This window comes from Fringilla coelebs (genome assembly GCF_963513975.1).
Source record: "Fringilla coelebs genome assembly, chromosome: 6".
In the NCBI taxonomy this organism is placed as follows: Eukaryota; Metazoa; Chordata; class Aves; order Passeriformes; family Fringillidae; genus Fringilla; species Fringilla coelebs.
Window position 1 is genome coordinate 17,529,798 of NC_140034.1, and position 12,138 is coordinate 17,541,935.

Here is a 12,138-nt window from a genome sequence, read left to right on the forward strand (position 1 = left end):
CAGTGGGAGGCAGACATTGACCTCTACTTGATGTTTCTGAGTTAGTCATTATTCCTCTGTTTGGTTTGTATCAGTAACAAGCTTTCAAGTTGGTTTCTTCATATTTTGCCTTTTTAAATTTTTTTTTTTTTCTGGCTTGAGTTGGTATGCAGTTTCAGTCATAGAATGGGAGTTCTAGTAGAAGTAGGAAGTGTTACTGCATTTATGGGTCCTGTCCTGCAGTTTACCCAGTACAGCCATGCAGCCTTCTTCTCCAATTCACCCTCCTTCTGCAGGTAGCAGAGCTGGGGTTGCAGCTGGTAGCAGTGTGGTGCTGGGGTGCTTGTCCTGTCCCTCTAAGAATTGTGGCTAATTGCTGCCATGCTGTTTAAACTAATTTTCTTTATTATTCTTAGCATTTTTTTACATATTTTTTTATGGAAACCCATTCCACTCAAACAAGATAAAATAAAATTTACTATTCCTGACAGATGTTGACAACTTTGGAGCAATGCAGGACTCGCTGATTGCATCCGTGCAGTGCCACTGGCTTGGAAGAAGGCTCACCAAAGCAGACGAGTCCTGCCTCTCACCCTGCAGATGATAGATGCCAGAGGTAACTTTTATAGCAGCACTTTCAGGTGACAGTCCAGCCCAAAGCCCAGGGTTCCCTACTGACAGGTCCTTGCTTATGGCTGCACAAGCTGAAATTCATCACTTTTCACATTCCCAGCAAATGAACCGGGGAGGTAGAAGTTGGTGCTATGGATGCTTGGTGCAAACCACCTTCAGGACTTTTACTAGAAAGTTCAGGGTCTTGGAGATCATCAGCTGCTACACATAACACTGAGGGTGGTTGTGTGTACCCTCAAGTTGAAAGCAGAGGATTTAACTAGAGGACAGCCACAGAGAAAGTGCGTTTCTCTCCTTCAGCTGAGCAGTGGCCAAATCCTGACCCAGTGTCTATACCTCTTATCACCCCTATATGGCAGGAACTGTGATAGGGTTTAGCAGCACAGTGGTATGTGCTGTTTTGATACTTCAACAGAGATAACAGAATGCCTAAATAAATCCTGTTTGATGCTTAAATAAGGATTTCATAGTGCTATGTCTGTAGGCAGATACCAAATAGAGTTTATAATTCATTGTCCAAGAATTTGATCCTTTCTTTCCTTTTTTTTTTGCATTCCAACTTGGAGTACTTTAACTAGGTAGTAATTATGGAAAAGAAAGAAAGAACACAGTCTCATAATACTCATATGGAATAAAGCTAGCAGATAATTAGATGTTGGAAACTGTGGACATAGGAAGGTCCAGGTTCTTCCGTAATACTGATATTTAATTGGACATTAACAAGTAGAAATTCTTGAATGTTCACTTCTTTCCTGTTATTAAAAACCAGTCAGACATGTGAGGATGCATGTCTCCCGTGCCTTGCTCTGTGGCAACAGTTACAGGGTAAAACTACTTGAACACCCTGCCACTGTTACCATATCTGGTGCTTAACAACTGTTAGTGGGCCCAGCCAGGAGCACCACACTTCTAAGGCCAGCGCAGCTTTTAGAGAGCAGCTAAAACTTCTGCTACTTTTACTATTCCTCCCCCTCGTAGTTTGAGTGACTGAAGCTGAGCCTAGCTGCAGGATGGGTAAGGCTGCAGGAGGTTGACTGAAGTGTGGTTCCCTCCTGAGTGCAGGCAAGGGCCAGTGGTGGGAGCTGGGGACAGCTGTGGGCACCAGGGAGAGAACCCAGGTAAGGGCAGCTGGGTGATTGTTGGAAAGGGAAAAAGATATTTTTATTCCAGCAGCTAAAACCCTTTTGTATTTTGGTTTCTTTTAGCAGCTATTTATCCAAAACATTTGGGAGAAAAGCTGTCTCTTTATTAAATATTTAACACCCTTGCCTTCAGCAGTGGGCTGAGAAAGCTCCCAATCCACATGTGAGTCACCAGGAACTCCTCCGACAGAAACAGAGGAATTCCAGACTGGAAATTGCTAGAGGAAAAAAAAAGCTTGCTGATTTGGAAAAAGTCCAAAATGGTTCACATCTCTCATACATCATGAAACGAGCATTGCAGTCAGTCTGCTGGGTGTGCGGACAAGGAGTCACAGAGTCCCAGATCTGAAGTGGAGAAGCTCTCAAAATGCTAGGGAGCATCACACCCTATATAATACAGATGAGAAGTACACCCAGTAACTGGTCTTTTATTAAATGCTGTCTAAATTTGGATCCTGACATGTCAGAGGTGACAAGGTGTAGATCACTGCTTCCTGTAGTATTTGTTCCATTGCTGAATTAGTGCTAGTTTTAATCCATTCAGCTTTCACCTCCAGCCATCCATTAGCAGCCATCTCTCGCAAATCCAGGACATCCATGATTTGGAGGTGCCCTGCTCTCTCAGGATGACAGTCTGGGATTCATGTTCAGAGAGCATGAGTGCAAGCCCCTGCAAAAAGAGCATATGGTAACAAATGGTGCAATAAGAATGAGTTGTGATGACAAAAAAGGTCACGGCTGTCCCTAGCACTGCTGGTGGTGAGCCCTGTACTTACATGTGCTGTGCAGGCATGGAGCATGTGATCAACTCTTTTTATTTCTATTAAAGTGACAGGAACTGAGGAACTGAATGAATAAAATAAGATGAAACTTTTTTGGCATGTTTCTCCCTTTGGCCAAATTATTTTATCAATATGCCAAAGAATTTTTCAGCTGCAGATGTTATGTCAATCTCTGTCCCATAGCCAACTAGAGGCATCTCCAGCAGTGGTTTTACACCTCTTTCCTCTGTGGACCACTTCAAAATTTTTCCTGGTGATGAGGGTTCCTCGTATAGCAAACTTACACCTACTGACAAGAGGTTTACTCCTCCCGTTACTATTTGTAGATACTTAAATGGGGTTCACAATATATAACAATATTTTCACTGGTTGAAAACCATTGGTCTGTGACACAGGTAGTTTCTGTGCACTCTGAGATTACTCCTACAGGGAAAATACAGCCATTAAACATTTTTTAGGCCATGTGCTCTGAGTACTTTAAAGGAACTTCTTGTAGCTAATGTGCCTGATTCTGATTTCAAAGCAATGTTTCTGTATTGCTTTGTTTTGAGCTTATTCCTGATTTAAAATTGTGAAAGAAAGATCCTTTTTCTTCTGGCTCTTGAGCTTAGAAGTGCAAGCCTTTCAGCCTCACCACCTAGCCCTACATGGTGCCTGTTGGAAGGTGAGGGGTGACGCCAGTAGCATGTGTTAATAACACATCCTCAGTTGGGCAGCACTGACTAGCCAACATATTCTGGTACAAGTCACTTGGCTCCCTTGGCCAGGACCTCTGCCTTGTGCAGGTGGGACTTGCACAGCTACCTTTTGCAGGTGCCTGCTTTTTGGGTGGAAAGGGTTAACAAGTATGACTCTTTCTGGCCTGTGCTGCATTGCCCTATATGGGAGGAGTGAATGAGGTTGTCAAAAGTCAGTTTGAACATTAAAGACTGAAAGCAGTCAGATTTGATGGGCATTCTGCAAAAAACTGGAGACAATGTGACCAGGAGATGGTTTGTCCCAGCACTATGGAAAATATTAAGACCCATTTTAAAACTCATTGACCAGATGTGCTGCAATGTGTACCTGAATGAACATGTGTGTAAGGACTTCTTACCAGAGGGAGCTGGTGTGGCCATCCGCCTGTACCTGAGCTGGCCAGCACAGCTGGCAGCTCCATTCCCTAGCCATTGCTCAGATTGCCCAATACTGCAATCACCAGCTCTTTGAGGAAAGGCAGGTTCATGTATCAGATTGTTGAGCATTAGGGATAGGGGATTAGATTTGCAGTGTAATCTTTCTGTAACATGCCTCTTGATCCAGAGACTGTGCCTTATAACAGAGCTCTTTTCTCTCTGACATTGGGGAGGCCTCCTCAGGGACGACTGTCTTCTACCTTCATTTGGAGATAGTAAGGCTGCTGCTGACCTGATGTTTGTCAAGGTCACAGCTGCACCAGGCAAAATTAGTTCTGTGCAGGACAGTTAAGTAGATTGGATTTTCTCAGTTGTAGCTGATTTGCTTTCATCTGGCTTCCTCTTGCAAAACCATTTAAAGTCCATTCCCCTCTGCCCCCCACTGCCTATTTATGGGAAAAGACTGGAAGGGGGATATTCCTGCCTGAGGTCCAATTCTGCTTTAAGCCCTATTCTTTTATCTTTCCAGGAAAGTGTGTACAGAGGCTGGGGCAGGCTGTGTAATCACTCTGGAGCCTTGGGTTGTATTTCATCCCATCATGAATGTTGTAGGGCTAGTTGGACTGGTCCTCCCCTGTGCCAGCTGACTGCAGCTTTGCACTGTCTGCTTTGGATCTAAAACTCTTCTGGGACCCTTCTGCATATTCCTGGTCGTGTCGCTGCAATTTTAACTGAGCCCCTTTCCAGTCCAGCTTCGTTTCTGTAGCCTGATAAAGCCAGTTAATCTGGGTCAAAATGCATCAAAGCCCATGTCTTCTAATAAAGGAAAAAAACTTCTGATTTGGGTAGCAGATTTGGCTGGTTATGTTCTGGCCACTAGGAAAGCTGTCAGGTACCTGGCTGTGCTGGCAAAACATGACATATGGTTGTGCGTGGGAAGCCTGTTCCTTGTGAGCATGGTGAGCTGCAAGAGGGAGAGTGATTTTCACCCGGCTGCATTTTGCTTCAATGGCTTTGCCAACGGGATATAATTATGGTGTATCTTTGCCTGCTTCCTCAGGTTGCAAAGCAACCACCAATGGAAAAGACCTCTTGTTTCTAGGCATCCTCCTGTTTTCAATCCCTTTTATTTTAAGGTGTAGTGAAACCTGCAGTCTGCAGAAATTGTTGCCTGGTTGATTTGGGAAGAGACTGGAATTTGTGGCAGACAGCTGACAGAGTGCAGGCTCTGCGACACTGATGATAGACTGTATGATCCCAGTTCATCTCTGTGGTGTGAAGGGGGAAAATTCATAGGTAGATTTGCTTGAGGGCCTGGCAGGGGCAATGTGGTGTGTGAAGGGAATGTTTCCTTCTTTGCGTAGTCACCTTCAGCCTATCAAAAATCTTTGCTAACTGGGACTATATGGAAAAAGGGAGTATGGAGATAATTGAAGCAAAGGAGAGCTATTCTATGGTATGTTCCCACCTCCCCAAAACTGTAGCTGATCAGAGTTTAAATGAGATTAGCTTTAATTGCTCCCAGAGCTTCATGTCTCTCCTCTCTGGCTACCAGAACGGCGCTGGCAGCACTTCTAGGTCCTGAGGAGTAGGGTCCAGCTGGCCTGAGGGAACCGAGAGGGCCACAGAGAGCAGGTTTGTACCCCAGTCCCTGCATGCCAAGGAGGTCTCCTTGACCTTCTTGCTCTGATCAGCTGTATTAACACAGAACCTGTGTTATTCTGGGACTGTGGCATTCTACAGACTGGCCTGGAGCTGATGCTGGAATGTTCTAGTGTAGAAACTGTTGGAAAAGAGAAGCACTAAGACAAGATTTTTGTATTTCATTTTCTTTTCTAAAAGCTTTGCTAACTACCCCGTCCTGTACTGCACTGAAAACATGCAATAATTCCCATTTGTCTTTGGCATTTTTTCTTGCTTTTTATTGGTATCTCCTCTGATGTTGTGGCAGTGTGTCCTGTGCTGGGTTACAGGTATAAATACTGCTTTGGGGTTGGGCTTTTTAGTCAACATGCATTTGGGAAAGGTGTTAGCAGCTGTCAAGGGGACAATGCACAGCCTGTGAGCATGCAGTAGTTGGAAACATCAGCATCCTTTGTGTCTGTGTTTCAGAATAAGTCTGAGGCATGAGGATTTTAGGTTTTCTATTCAGAGAGTATTACATTAGGAATATGAAGTATTTGACAGTTCTCTTATATTTACTCTTTTAATGTCAAAATGTGTCACATCTGGTATTAATTGGTGGAAAATTATGGCTCTAATTTACCAATTTGATTGTCTGGGAAAACTGAAGAGAGTGTAACATAATAAATGAATGCCTATTAATCTTTAAAATTTGTCTGTTTACTGTCTGCTAAAACGCCCTGTTATGTGGTGCTGTAAGCAGCTTTCTGTTATTTGTGGAGAGGAGTCACTGCCTGGGGGGGCTATGGCCAAAGTGGTTCAGAGTCACTGAGGAGAGGCTGTGGCCTGCAGAAGTCCTGGGCCAGTGATGGCTTAGACACCTAGGTGAGGAAGGGTTTCCTCCAGGGAGGAAGGAGGCTGCCATTTGTTAATAACCCTGTGGGGGTGCAGGCACAGTGTCCCCATTCCCTTGTGCCTGCCAGCCTGTTCCACACTGTCCTGGCTGTGGGGCAGGAGGAGCAGCACTCTTCTCTTTCCCTTCACCTGTGGCTGTTACCTCCCTCTGGGTTTCTTAGTCCAGGGCACAGACTACTGCTTCATTGATGCCCAACACAAATAAACATATTTGTCCACAGTAATTGTTTTAATCATTATTAATGAACATTAATTTCCAATCAGAGCTCTCCTCCAAAAGCCTGGATTTTTTTAAACTTGCTGACAGAGGAGCGTAGACAAAAGAAGTTGGGTTGTTCTTCCTGGGGCTGCAAATGGAGCAGTTTGTCTCGCTGGCAGTGTGTGGATCAAGCCCAGAGCGTGGATACACTTTGGCAAGGCACTGTCACTCTGTCCTGACAACCCCAACTCTGAGGAGACGGGCCTCCACTGCCTCTGCAACAGACAGGCAGGCAAAGCAGAGGAAACTGATGGCAGCACACTGTTACTTGGGTACTGTGTGTGGATGGTGACAGGCTCAATAGCTTTTCTATCAAAAGACACCCATGTGTTTGTGAAAATACATTTTTTGGAGGATCAAATACCAGGTGCTTATTTTAGTACAGAAAGCCCTGCAACATGCCAACTCTGGAATAAGCTGATTCTGAAAGCTGACATATTCTGTATGATTATTCCAGTATACGCCATCTGTCACTAGCATATCCAAATATTTATGTATTTTGATTATTATAACTGTTATGAGGGTACTGAAGCTCATAAATAATTTCATTTTCAGCAATCATTTTATTACTCTTCCATGGTTTGATAATGACATTTTACATGTGCCTGCTCAGACTCTGACACAAGGAAGAGTCACAGCATAGCTATGCAAGTGACAGCCTTCTCACAAAAAGCCTGTGGCCGGGGGATGCCTGAGCCGGTGTCCTGCCTGGTCTGTGCCAGTTTGCACTCCCTTCATCTCCTTGGGCTTCAGACTGCGCTGCGCTTTCATTCAGCTCCATCCTGCCTCGTCAAGTGACTGCGCTTAGATTGGCAAATGATATAATGTGACTAATTATGTTTAATGCAGATAATGTCTTATAATCAAAATAAAGAGTGGATTGCAAACAGATCCTTAAAGGGCACCAGGCGTAGAATTGACGCTGTATTTATTACCAATAACATCGCTGAAGTGCTAACAGCTGCTCGGCTCCAGCAAGCACAGCCCCTTTGTGGAGTTTTCCAGAAGAAGAGCTAAGTGTATCAGAAGCACATTACTGCTGATAATAGTAATTAGTTCAGTAGAGCTCAAAATGTTTTGTAAAATATTATTATCTTGATTTTGCTCCTTTGCAAGCCATGGCAGAGAAACAGCCTCCTTGGCTCAGAGGAGTCACTGCTGTCTGTGAGGATGGCCCTGGCTCTAGTGCAGGGCTGTTGCCCTCTCCTTGGGCAATACTGCTGTCTCCGGCTGAGCCTAGAAATCTAAGGGATGTGCCTTCTCTATCTCGGCCTTCATTTTCACCAGCGTTAGCAAAGAGACTTCTGTAGATGGAGGAGTGCACTGATGTGGAAGTAGATTTGGGTGTTAGATTTTTGAAAAGCCATTGTTAAGCTGAAAAAGGAAACCACAAGCTATAAAGGTTGACAAAGCTCCTCTGTAAGGGACTCTTATTTTGCTGTGTACGTTCATTTTCTCTTGCTTACTAAAGGGATAAAGTGCAATCTAGGTTTCAGAGAGAGATGGCTGATTAATCTGTCTGCCAGGTACATATGGAAATAAATTAGCAAATGGTGCATCTGGGATTAGACTACAGCAGAGATGATAAATTATTGCCATCTTCCATGGCTGTATTACTGAAGCTTCACTGGGTTCCCGGTACTCAGTTACTTGCTATTCACACGGTATTACCGTGGCTGTGGGATGGAAAGCCTCTGTGTTTGATGCAATTTTCTGTGATATGCTAGTTTGAGAGCTGATCTGGTCAGACCCATAAGGATATGCTGTATATTTCGATTAAGTAAAAGCAGAGATTTGATTTGGTTCTTCTGCTCTGCATGAAATTCCACTGGTTTCTGAGTACAGGAATGCTCAGGAATGAGAAAGGCAAGGACCTGAAAGAGGTTTTTCTACTATCTGCAGTCACCCTCCACCCTTTATCCCAAATAGCAGAGTTATTTATCTATGCTAACACCAAGTTATGCTCTCTGAAGGAGAGTGTTCTCTGGCCTAAACCTCTCCTACACTCCCGGCTTGACCCAGATGTAGTTCTACAACACCTTGCACAACTCCCTGTTATCTCTGGGATCAAGAGTGAAACACCACGAGGGCAGATGGTATTTGCATTGAATGCTGATACACATTTCTCAGCTGTGTCTCTGCTTCTGCTGCATTTTTCATGTCTGTTTAAACTGATGTGTAGCTGATGGGCTGGCAGCTGAGACATACCAGCAATGCCTACAACAGGACATGCAAGTGGAGTAAATGTGACAGCAGACATGTGGTATACTGCCTTTCTGGAAGAAGAAAGGGTCATGCAGAAGTTCTTGTCAAGTCTGTGGCACAAAACAGCTGTGGTGCAGAGGTGTCAGATCCTGTGGCACACCAGGGAGCTGTGGGAGTGGTGGCGGCATTGCTGGAAAAGCTGCAGCTGGGCTTTTAACAGGAGTTTGCAGCCTGGTGTGGAGACCTAATATCTGCATGGGCCTTCCAGATCTCTCAAAACCAGTGCCTGTGCAGGGGACTGCTCCTGCAGGCTGGCTCTGGGGCAGAGGGTGGAGGTGAGCAGGACAGGATTCTTGTAGAGCTGCTGGGTGCTGGTTGCTATTCAGCTCCCACCTGTGGCACTGGTGAGTGGATGTAAGCCTGGGGCACAGGGCACAGACAGCCTGTGCTGCACTGGTCTGCTGCACCTTCAGGCTGGGCAAGGTGAAGTGCTGGGCTTGAGGGGCAGTTACTGGGTGACTGTGGCCACTGCTTTTCTTCTCCATCCACTCCTTGTAGTCCGTGAGTCAAGCACAATTAGGATGTGTGTGTTTATAATTGAGTAAGGCTAACAAGAACAGTGCCTTTCGGTACAAGATGCATGGGTGGGTGCTGTGCTGTAAATCTGAGCTAGCGAGGACTCTGAGAGCTCTGTTCAATTAATCCAAACACAGAAATGTTTACTAGAAATAGATTTATTTTCCAATGACTTCATTTGCAAATTTTGGTTAACAACAACAGTTTACTCCTAATACGATCATGTCAAGCAGCAAGTGGGACTTACTGTTGTTCCTGGCCTTTCCCACAACGTGTTTTGAGCAGAATGTGGAGTGAGTCAAAGGAAGCACTGGCTGATGGATGAACAGATTGCAGCACAGCCATCTATTCTATTGCACACTTCCAGGGAAACCCCAGCAAAATAGATGTGTGGTTTTTAACTATACAGAGAAAACTAAAGAAATTACATTATGAATGAAAAATTAGGTGGAAATGCCTACTGTCTCATAAACAATTCAGGAATAACTCCCTCTAAAATATTCTGGTTTATGCATGCATTTAATTCGTGCTCTGAGAGCAAAATAAAGTTCCTAAGATAAAACAGTCTAATAATGATTTATGTAAATTTATTTGAACAAAGCAATGATGTAGTTGCCTATAGTAAATAGTTTGGAATGTGAGATGGTATTTACAAACTGCTTCTCTCTACATGAATACAATAGATGATAGGGGAAGCTACATGAAGAAAACATAATTTTACATTTAAAAGGGACTCTGATGCCATGTCTAGTGAGCAGGACAGCCAGTCAAACAGATTGCTGAGTGTCTGATAAAATAATCTCTAGCTTGATTCTTCCTAGGCTATTTATAGCACATGTTTAATTTAAAATTTAGGTATGTGCTGCAGATGACCCTAACAGTCATACCAGGCCCACGTATGATAATACAAATTGCTTGCCTCGTATTGCACATAATGCCAAAATCTCAAGTTTCTTTGCATGCAAAAAATCAGGCTCTGTATCCTCAAAATATGGCTGAAAATAGGAAAACAATTGTAGTCCCCAGCTGCTACAGGCATATGGGGCCAAATTTATCCCATCTGTTGAAGGTTATGGAGTTCTGCCAGGGATGACTTTGATCCTGTATGTCTAGCAAAGTGGAACCAATATGTCAATATAAGACGTCTTGCTACTTCTGATGTTCTCCCAATAAAACATCATCATTCAAAGTGGCGTGAATTTCCCAAGTGCCCAAGTCACAAACACTATCGTAGGGGATGTTTCAGAAGTGCTCTGATTCTTGCTGTGTTGATGTTAAAGCAGTGAACAGCAAATTGGCTTTTTCCTCATTGAGGGTTCAAGCCTAGGGGCTGCTGGTAGAAGTGAGTGTGTATCAGCCCCAGGCACAGAAACCAGGGGCCGTTTGAAACATTTTTAGCAAAACACTGCAGAACAGAAAGCTGTTTCTGCATTCAGGTATTGCAAAGCACGTTTCACTTGAAAAGCTTTTTTCGAATCAGAATGATAGTGCCATGTAGAAATAGTAGGGTTGTTTACTGTATTTGCTTTGGCATACCAGGGCATCTCTAGATGCCTAGTGATGGGCAGACCCACATAGTCTGCATTCAGCTTCAGCCATTTACAAGTTTAAGAGGCATTTGAACCCCTTGATTTGAACAGGGCTAGTTTCCTAGTCTCCAGCAGGACTTACTCTCTTGGGGGCTAGAAAGATTCAAGTAAAACGACGCTTGTCACCTGACTAGGATTCTGGTGACATTTTTTTGCAGTTAAGTTCCTCCTGGTTTATTCTGTGCAAGTTCTAAGAGTCATGTGTGGGAAAGGTATGTCTTCTGCTCAGGCTTCACTGGTGGCAACAGAATGGTCTTTCCAGCATGAGGCTCATGAATTCAAGGCAGTAATGAACAGAAAGTGACACTCTTTGGTCTCATGCTTACAGTAAGGCTGTTCTTTCGGGCTCTCCTTGCATGTCTGAGCAAGGCTGGGAAAATCATATAAGTGCTGGAATAAGATACCTGTAAATTAGGAATCTCAGACCAAGCTGGTGTTTCTTTTCAGCAATGCTGCATTGGACTCTGTGAAAGGTACATCTTGATAAACACTGATCCTTAGCATAGCTGACAAAATTTGACATATAGTTATCCTGAAAGATGATTGTAGAGTTTAAAATGTGACTGGAGACATTTATAATTAAATTACTTTGCCCTCATTCAGGATATAGTACCTTATAAAGAGGAATGGCTGTGGACAGAACCACTTTGGTCTCTGTTCAGAAAGCACATAGGCACTGTTAGCCTGGAGTGAAGAGGTATGAAAGTACAGTGGACTTGCCCCTCAAGCAGCGAATGGAAGATCATCTATTTTGCTCTATTTATTCCTTTGTGATCATTCTCTTCTCCCTGGGGCTTTCTCATCTGCACACTCTGCATTACTTATGGACTGCTAAGCCAAATCTCCAAAGACATCTGAGAAAACCTGACAGGTTCAGTTTCGAATCTCAATCAATGCTGCATTTCCCTCCAAACCAGAATTAGTCCCTGGAAACTGGGGTGAAGGCATATCTGCCTTTTGTTTGGCTCTTTGGGAAGCCGTTCCTTTGCTGCAGCAGATGAAAATCAGGGAGATCACCAGATCATTTGCTGAGATGGCACATCTTCCTCCAGAAATATGTGGTTAATTTTAATAGCTCAACTATTTAATGTGCCAGGTTATAGTTAACACTGTCTATTGCTTGTAATGAGCTAAACTGGGACATCCCTGTCACTTGAGGGTGCTACAGCTGAAAGGGTTTCATACGAAGCTCTTGATCTGTCAGTGGCGACCCCAGCTCTCGCATCTTCAGCTGAGATAAAAGCGCTGTTTGCTTAACAGGATTGAATTTTCCTCAAAGAAATAATTGAAACAATAGAAGAATCACCCAAACCTGCGTTG

At 43.9% G+C, this 12,138-nt stretch overlaps 1 protein-coding gene across 1 annotated transcript in view; it reads left to right on the forward strand.

Moving 5' to 3' along the window:
• Window positions 1-468: 468 nt before the first annotated feature.
• Window positions 469-12,138, forward strand: part of FOXN3 (forkhead box N3) — a 167,779-nt gene continuing 156,109 nt past the window's right edge. Inside the window, exon 1 of the mRNA XM_084207702.1 lies at window positions 469-595. The gene's annotated coding sequence lies outside the window, so the exon portion shown is untranslated. The remainder of the gene's footprint in view (window positions 596-12,138) is intronic.